At 38.6% G+C, this 9,926-nt stretch overlaps 1 pseudogene; it reads left to right on the forward strand.

The window, feature by feature from the left end:
* The first annotated feature begins 6,797 nt into the window (after positions 1-6,797).
* On the forward strand, positions 6,798-9,623 carry LOC102494361 (putative ribosome biogenesis protein RLP24 pseudogene; annotated as a pseudogene).
* Positions 9,624-9,926: the final 303 nt, after the last annotated feature.

Genomic DNA, 9,926 nt, shown 5'->3' on the forward strand with positions numbered 1-9,926 from the left:
TACATTTATTTTTAAATTTTAAAATAGTCTCTTATTTGCCAGTGAGAATTACTTCCAGCTGGAATCCTGTGTCCTTTTGACATGTCCCCTTTTGACATGTCCCCATGATTTCTTGAGCACATCCTGACTTTCTGATACAACAAAAGATTCAGGTTCATATTATACTTTCCCTTCCCCATCGTGGAATAAGTCATACCTCTTAGTCAAGAATTTGTTCTTGGTGCATTTTCAACACAGTATAAAATATGACCTGCTTACTAAATACCTAATATTACATGATATTTTGTAGTAGACAAATATAATTGAAAGCAGTTCACTGAGTCCATGAAGAACAGTTTTTATTCTTTAAAATGAACACTAAACTAAGCCCTGTGAAGCCTTTTAGTTTATTTGAAAACCACTAGAAACACTTTTCCTGGGCACTTAAGTATCAGATGTTATGCTGGGACCTAGGGAGAGAAAAATAGATTTATATACACACTTGTTTTGTTTATTTGTTTGGGTTTTTTTTTTTTTGTCTATAGGGCACGTGCACTCACCAGAGAGGTAGAGAGAAATAGAGAGACAGAAAGTGAGAAATCACCCCAAGGGGGGATGACCGTGCTGCAACCCCTTCTCCTCCATTCTCCTCTCAGAATTTTTGGGCATGCACACATATGTGCCTAGCATGAGTTTTAAGCCACCTGGTCCGGGACTTGGCCAGAGGTTGACTACGTGGGAGTCCAGTGACATAACCATTATGCCATCTGCTGGTCCCAACTCTTGGTCTTGTAGCAACCCAGACACCTACAAAACAAATAAAATAAATATACAAGTTTGTTAAAATGATTTTCAAAGAAAGATTCAAGGGAAAAATTATTTGCTGATGATAATGTATCTGATAATGTTTTTGTCTTCACTGATAGGCACTATACTCATACTGGGAAAAAAAAAACATGTTGTAAACTGTAAAGATGTATGGTGAGTAAATGTAAATATTTTAAAAATTTAATGGTGTGATATGAAGGCACACTATTGAAAGTTAACTGATTAAAAATTATGGCCAATATATGATAAGAATAGGTTATGAACCGTGGATTGTGGTTAATTTTCTTGTCTTCTGAGTTCAGGTGAGGACTGCTTTTCAAATATTCAAAATACAATAGGTGTGCAAAGCATGATCATTGGATAGGACAATGGAGGAGAAGGGATTTCTCATGTTCCCTTTCTCTCTGTATCTCTGGCAAGTGCACATGTCCTGTAAAAAACAGGTTGGGGAGTGGGATGGGGAGGAAGATCCAAGGCTTAAATACACACAGAAAACACTGAGGATAAAAAGAGAGCAAGGTAAAGTGTTGGTAAAGCTTAAGGTGGAAGATAAGACATGTAGTGCAAAGTGCAAAAGTATAAAAAAAAAAAAAAAGAATCTTTTGCCATGAAGGACCAAATACCTCAATAGCTCAAGGTAGAAGGAGAAAGAACTGTATGACATGTCAGGGAAGCAAATAGGTTGCCATTAAAGGATTATATATGTAGGAAAGACATATGAGCTAATTTTTGTATCCTGAAAAAATAGTATTCCATATTATAGTTGCATTTCATACTTCAGGATAACATTAAAAACAGAGACTATTGGGGCCAGCAGGTCATGTGGTGGTTAAGACATTGGATAATGCCACGTACGCGGACACGTTTCTAGTGATACACTGTGTGTGTGTGTGTGTGTGTGTGTGTGTGTGTGTGTGTGTGCATGTGTGCTCAAAATCCTGATAGGACAATGGAGGAGAAGGGATTTCTCATGTTCCCTTTCTCTCTGTATCTCTGGCAAGTGCACATGTCCTGTAAAAAACAGGTTGGGGAGTGGGATGGGGAGGAAGATCCAAGGCTTAAATACACACAGAAAACACTGAGGATAAAAAGAGAGCAAGGTAAAGTGTTGGTAAAGCTTAAGGTGGAAGATAAGACATGTAGTGCAAAGTGCAAAAGTATAAAAAAAAAAAAAAAGTATCTATTGCCATGAAAGACCAAATAGCTCAAGGTAGAAGGAGAAAGAACTGTATGACATGTCAGGGAAGCAAATAGGTTGCCATTAAAGGATTATATATGTAGGAAAGACATATGAGCTAATTTTTGTATCCTGAAAAAATAGTATTCCATATTATAGTTGCATTTCATACTTCAGGATAACATTAAAAACAGAGACTATTGGGGCCAGCAGGTCATGTGGTGGTTAAGACATTGAATACTCCCATGTGGGCGACCACGTTTCAAGTCCTGAAACTAGTGGTTTGTTTCTCACTTTGTGTGTGTGTATGTGTGTGTGTTCAAATTAAAATAAATGAATGAAGTTAAACAATTTTTTTTTAGAAAAGAGACTATTTTTTAACAACAGAAAGAAACTGACGGGACCAGCAGTTGACGTAATGGCTATGTCACTGAACTCCCATGTAGTCGACCACGGTTCAAGTCTCGGACCCGGTAGCTTAAACTCACGCCGGGCACGTGTGCGTGTGTGCCCAAGATCCCAAGAGGAGAATGGAGGAGAAGGGATTGAGGCGTGGCCATCCCATCCCCCCTAGGGGGTGATTTCTCACTTTCTGTCTCTCTGTCTCTCTCTGTCTTTCTGGCGAGCGCATGCGCCCTATTAGCAAAAATCTCTCTAAAAAAATAAAGAAACTGACCACAAAAGATTATCATAGAGTATTAAGTTCAGACTGAAAATGACATATTTTATGACCATATACTCTTTTTAAAGGCCTAAGCAGTGTCAAAAGTCTCAGAGGAGGGCCAGCCCTGTAGCCTAGTGGTTAAAGAGTTAGGTCTCACAGAATCGACTGTGGTTTGAATCCCAGCCTCAGCAACTTGAAAAATACACCAAGAGCATGTGCATACACACATGTGAATGGCCAAAATCCCAAGGGGATTTTGAAATAGAGAAGAAGGAATTGTGGTGTGACCACGCTCCATTGCGGGTGGTACAAGTGGCATTCTCTCTCTCTCTCTCTCTCTCTCTCTCTCTCTCTTTCTCTCTTTCTGCCTCTTTCTCTCTGGTGAGCATATGAACCCTCTGGCAACTCAAAATAAAAATTAAAAAGCTCCGGAGGAAAATAAAAATGTAGGATGGTTTGCACCTAGATGGAACAAGCTAATCAGAGAGGTGCACACAAAGAACAGTGTGCACTGAGTTCTACTTTGGCTCTATGCCTCCAGCTTCTTTGGAAGACAGCTCCGCTCAAACTTGAGCATGTATCAGAATCACCCAGATTGTCAGTACACAGAGTGCTGAGCCCCACATTCAAAGTTAGATTGTCAGTAGATCTGGCACAGAGTATAAGAATTTGGATTCCTAACTATCTCTCAGATGCTGTTGCAGGTCCAGGGAACACACTGTGAGAACCACTATTCTAGAAGATAGCTGTGACAAACCCTATCATTCATTTATGACAAGGTTACTATTAACAACCCTCTATCCTTTGTCATTAGGCTGACCACCTATCCAACTTACACCTGTTGTTACAGCATAATTATTAATGATGCCCCTTTTACTTTCAAAAAAGTCCTGATTTGGATGATAAAGCAAAATGTCACCTCACCTATAATCCATAAAGAGATATAACCTTTTTTTTTTTCATTAAATTATCAGGAAATCTTTACCCTGGAAGAACTGGTATATTTTCTCCTGCAAATGACTACATTTCCTTCCCAGCTATGTCAGGTAAGATGTCCAGAAACATACTTGCAACTCAATTTTAATTACTCTGCAGGACCGTAGGGCCCAAATGTCTACAGTTCAAATTACTCTGGTACTGACCTTGTCCACATTCTGTCTACATTTTCCCTGATCTAATTTTTATAGTCATACTGCACATTTTGTTACATGGATGCTTAAAAGCTCCCTAAAAGTTGCTGGAAAACAATGAGTATAACAAGCAAATGCACGAACTAATGACAACTCATGAGGAGCTTAGTTGTTTTATGCTTTTCTTGGGAGGGGGCATGAATCTGTAAATCAAAGTTGCAGAAGGTAGGAGGTGCAAAGGCATCACAGAGTTCAGATATACCAGCATGGAAATTTCCACACTTCACCTGGATAACATGCCACACCCTGTGGAGGGCCAGGGAACACCATGTCTCTATAACCACAAGTTGTATATCTGTGATTGATATGATCATGTGGCATTTGGCAAAGGCAGAGTCTCACTGGGACCAAGTGTACAGTTAAATGATATTAATTCATTTACCATTTATTAGCTATCTTCTTACTCTGACCAAAGATTTTTTTCTAAAATTATTTTATTTTACTCGATTTATTTATTTTAATTTGACCATAAAGAGACACAATGAGAAAGAGAGAGAGAGGGAGAAAGTGAGAAAGCAAACAACCAGGTCTGGGACTCAAACTGCAGTCAGTCATGGGGGAGTCCAGGCCCTTAGCCACCATGCCACCTGCTGGCCCTGACTCTGATCGAAGATTTCAATGTCTAGAACTATATCTATAGCAAATAATCATGCAGGACCAGCAGATGGTGTAATGGTTATGTTGCTGGACTCCCACGTAGTTGACTGCAGCATCTAGTCCTGGACTTGGCGGCTTACACTCATGCTGGGTGCACATGCATGTATGCCCAAAATCCTGAGAGGAGAATGGAGGAGAAGGGACTGAGGTGTGGCCATTCCCCCTGGAGGGTTATTTCTTACTTTCTGTCTCTCTGGCCAGGGCACGCATCCTATAGTAAAAATCTCTACAAAAAAAAAAAAAAAGGAAAAAAAGAAAATAATAATGTAGGTGTACAGATACTTAAATGCACAAATTTCACCACAGTGGCATTAATCACAGTTAAAACCAAAACCATCTTTCATAAATATTTACTAACAGTATATTGCTTATATAAATTATGATACATTCAAAGATGCAATATTATGTAGGTGCTAAAATCGTATACAAAAATATTTGCTGACATGAAAAATACTTTTAGACTACAAAGTAGAAAGACAAGGTAACCAAATAATACAATTTCAGTGTTTATTTAAACTAAATGTATAATACAAACATATTGAACACCCATAACATAAACACTTAAGCACATATACAGAAAAAAAATGAGGTAAAGAAATTAAAATACTAATAGAATTTTTTGTTTAAGAGATGGTAGATGGGAAGTAATTTTTACTTATTTGTATTTATAGTGCATAACCTTATATTGTGAATATAATTATATAATAAACAAAACTAAAATAATGGAATTTTAGGATACATGCTAGCTTACTGACCACATGACCCCAGTGATAATGAGGCCTTCCTCAGAGGTGACAGCATCCATAAGAGGGTCTGAAAAGAAGGAATTATAGGGCAGGGTCCAGCTTTCATGGTCTTCCTCCACCCACAGAATCTCACAGGAATCTTGGAGCAGGAAGCTTGGTCCTAGCTGTGGTGCAGTGAGAGGGCATAGTCAGAAGACCCAGCTCCAGGCTTACGCTGTCTGCCAACCTGAGAGGCCTGGGCAAGTCACGCACCTTCTCCAGCCATTTTGTTCATCTTTGAAAGGAGGAGGAAGAGCTAGGAGGGCCTAGAGACTGTGGTCACCCTACTCCCAGTTTCCAAGTTCCAAAGGAAAAGGATTTTCTGTACCTAAATCAGGAGAGTAGAGGAATCTACAGATCCCATGAGACCAGGAAAAGAGGAAGCTCTGATGGGGATAAGCTGAGCAACTGTAAAGAGCTGATGGAAGGTGAAAGGTTTGGGATGGGACAGAGAGTAGTATCCTCTTGGTTATGGCTGGTAGCCAACCCACCCAGACCTCATCTTCAGACACCCTGCAAGAAATTGCCTCCCTTTCTCTCCTAACCTGTTGACCTAGACCCTCCACATTTCTGTGTCTCCTTCCATATCAGTTTCCCATGAGATTCTGACATTCAGTGAAAGGTGATCACTACATCTACACTGATTATCCCCCCAAAAAGCTGCTAAAAATCATTAACCACCAAGACCAGCAGGTAGTATTGTGGTCAAGGCACTGGACTCCCACATGGCTGACTGGTTCAAGTCCTAGACCTGGTGGTTTGAAAATCACACCAGGCACATGTGTGTGTGTGCCCAAAATTCCAATAAGAGAATGGATGAGAAGGGATTGTGGTGTGGCCATCCTCCTTGGAGAGTGATTTATCACTTTCCTTCTCACTGTCTCTCTCTGTCTCTGGCAAGTGCATGCACCCTGTTGCAAAAAAACTAAAAAAAAAAAAAGTCATTAGTCACCACATAAACTTCTGCAATGACCAAATTCCATTATTGTTTTAAAGTCCAAAGATGAGAAATTATATTTTTAATTTATTTTATAATTTCTTATTTACATTTACTTGTACATCTTTGTAAGGCACAATGTGGCTTTTCAAAGCATGCATGCAGTGTGTGATAGTCAAATAAAGGATATTACCATACTCACTATCTTTAACAAGAACATTAGATTATGTCCTGTACCTTCAATCTTTGTCCTATTCGTTTTTTGAGATATGTATATAAGATTAGCAATGTCCTTTTAAAATTCTGTTGTAGTATACCATTCCATAATTTATTTGCCTTGTTTGCATGTTTTCTTGTGTCTGTTTGTTAATCATTTTTTCCTGAGTCCCCCTTACCCCATGCAGTCTCTGGCATCTACAGTTGCCCTCTCTACTTCTGCTTTCGAATCTTTCAATTTCTGCCAGAGTGCAGACATTCAGTATATGTTAAATGAAGACATACAGTGCTTGCCTTTCAAAGTCTGGCTTATTTCACTTATCATTAATTCTTCTAGATTTGAAGTGGGTACCATGAGTTCAACATGCGTATTGGCAATTGTTATTTCTGCTCAGGGCCCATCTATCCCAGCCACAATATGTTTGTCTGCAATGACTGCCAAGTGTTCAGATTCTATAAGTTCAAATGTCATAAAAACTTTAAAAAGAAGCACAATCCTCCCAAAGTCAGGTGGCCTAAAGCATTCAGGAAAACTGCTGGTAAAGAGTGTACAGTGGACAATTTGTTCAAATTTGAAAAAAGTTTAAATGAACCTGCCAAATACCAGTGAGAGCTATGAAATAAAACTATTGATGCAATGAAGAGGGTCAAAGAGATCAAACAGAAATGTCAAGCTAAATTTACAATGAGCAGATTGAAGAAAAACAGAGCTACAGAAAGTTCAGGACATTAAAGAAGTCAAGCAAAACATCCATTTTATCTGGGCCCCTCTTGCAGGCAAAGGAGAGCAGCTAGAAGAAAAAAGTAGTATAGCAATTACAACAGGATATGGACATGGAAGATGTTTCTTGCAAATCTCACTGTCTGTACTCATTTCTACGTGTACATATGAAAATTTCCTTTGGAGACAGAACTTCTAAATTATTGGTTTTTTTTCTTTGACATAAGGTCACTAAAATGAAGGGTGATTAAAAATACATCACTCAGAGCCAGCAGATGGCATGGTGGCTGAGGTGCTAGACTCCTATATGGCCAATTACAATTTGAGTCCTGGACCTGGCGGCTCTCTCTCTCTCTCTCTCTCTCTCTCTCTCTTTCTGTTTCTCTCTGGTGAGCACACATGTCCTATAGCAAATTTAAAAATAATAATAAATAAATAAAATGCTCAACATCCCTCATTGTAAGGGAAATGCAAATCAAAACCACAATGAGATACCACCTAACCCCAGTCAGAATGACTAAGATTAAAATTTTAAAAATTATAAGTGCTGGCAGGGGTGTGGTGAAAGGGGAACTCTCTTACACTGCTGATGGGAATATAAATTAGCCCAGCCACTGTGGAGAACAATTTGGAGATTCCTCAAAAATCTACAAATAGAACTACCATATGATCCAGCAATCCCATTTCTTGGTATCTACCCAAAGGACAGAAGAATTCATCAGAAAAGTACTTGCACATTGATGTTTATTGCGGCACTATTCATGATTGCCAAGGCATGGAACCAACCCAAATGCCCATGAACAGATGAATGGATTGAAAAATGGTGGCACATGTACTCTATGGAATACGATTCAGCCATAAAAAAATAAAAAAATAAAAAAAAAAACCTGGCTTTTGACAGAAAGTGGAAGAATATGGAAGATTTACTGCTGAGTGAAGTAAGCCAGGCTATGAAAGAGAGACATTGTATGTCCGCACTTAATATATACTGAGTGTCCGCACTCTATGACTGAAACTGAATGACTGAAGGATAGAGAAACATAGTAAATGGATGTAAATACCAGATATAGTGCATGTGAAAGAGTAGGGTCTGAGGACGGACATTTAGCAGAAAAATAGAGAGGCAAAGCATTAATGGGACAAGGAAATGTGGTATTGAAGATATTTTACAGTTTTACCAACTGGACTAGGGAGAAATGTTCACATGTTGAAATATTCACTTTGTAAGCTAAATAATGTGATTGAATGTATAAAAGAAAATGAAATACTCAGGACCAGTTGGCGTAATCACTTTGTCTCTTTACTCCTATGTAGTTGACCGTGGTTTGAGTCCCAGACCCGGTGGCTTAAACTCACACCAGGCACATGTGCATGCATACCCAAGATCCTGAGAGGAGAATGGAAAAGAAGGGATTGCAGCATGGCCATCCCCCCGGGGGTTGATTTCTCGCTTTCTGTCTCTCTGTCTCTCTCTGTCTTTCTGGCGAGCGCATGCACCCTATAGTAAAAACCTCTCCCCAAAAAAGTATACATCTCTCCTTCATTGCTATCTGCAAAACATGAGATATGTTTTGGATATTTGATTCAATATGGGTATTAGATTACATCTCAGTATTAAATCTTCACTGATAGATGTACATCATGAATGTACATCATAGATGTAAATCATGAAAATTCTGTTTGTAAATACAGAAGTGAATTGTGGGAATAAAATGGTCAAGCCAAAAAGAAAAAGATCAAGCCTTTTGGACAATGTCACTTGGCAGCATTTATGTAAGAGCTAATGACAGAAGTACATGACCAATGATATATAAGACAAAAATTTATTTTCAGTAAAATATTCCCTTTATTAATGTTATTGAGAGGGATACAAGGAAATAACAACTTGTATGACAATAGTCTCTGATATCTTTTACTTTGATTTCAGTATTTTCTGTTTTGGATTGTTAGTACCTCAGAAGAATATAATCAGGGTCAGCAGGTGGCATGGTAGTTAAGGCACTGGACTGCCACATAGAAGACCACAGTTCAAGTCCCAGGCCTGGTGGCTTGCTCTCTCACTCTACTCTCTCTCTCTCAAATGGAAGAATAGTAATAAATAATTCTTTTAAAATTTTTAAAAAGGAACATAATCAGAGCCAGCAGGTGATGTAGAGGTTAAGGCACTGGATCCCATGCAGCCAACTCCAAAGTTCAAGTCCTAGACTCAGCAGCTTGAGAATCATATTATCATATGCACGCATGGCCAAGAATCCTTAGAGGAGAAGGAGATTGCAGTGTGGCCATTCCCCACCCCACCCCAGGGGAGGAGTGATTTCTCACTTTCCCTCTGTGTTTGTGTGTGTGTGTCAAAAAAGAAGGAGGATGAAGAGAAAATGATCCTTTATAACAAAGCCTAATACGCTGGACTGTTTTGACCTGATTTAACTGTTCTGATAGGTAGTTGTGGATGTTGAAGATGAAAACTGAATAATTTTTCCTATAATGGCACCATACTGAGTAATTTCAACTTCAGAGAATACTTACTTCTAACTTGTGATCCCTGGTATACCAAATAAGCTTTATCTTTCTAACCTAGCCATGATCTAGAACAGAGGAATCCCAGCATCTTTTTTTTTCTTTAAATTTATTTTTTTACATTAATTCACTATACATCATTACAGCATACAAAATGAATTTTCCATCCAGAATACACTGTATATTGGCTGAATCAAGCACATCAACATACATCTTATCAACAAATAATTTTCCATTTCTTAGGTCCTGTATATT

The sequence above is a fragment of the Tupaia chinensis genome, unplaced genomic scaffold, assembly GCF_000334495.1.
Source record: "Tupaia chinensis unplaced genomic scaffold, TupChi_1.0 Scaffold144034_1, whole genome shotgun sequence".
Lineage (NCBI taxonomy): Eukaryota > Metazoa > Chordata > Mammalia > Scandentia > Tupaiidae > Tupaia > Tupaia belangeri.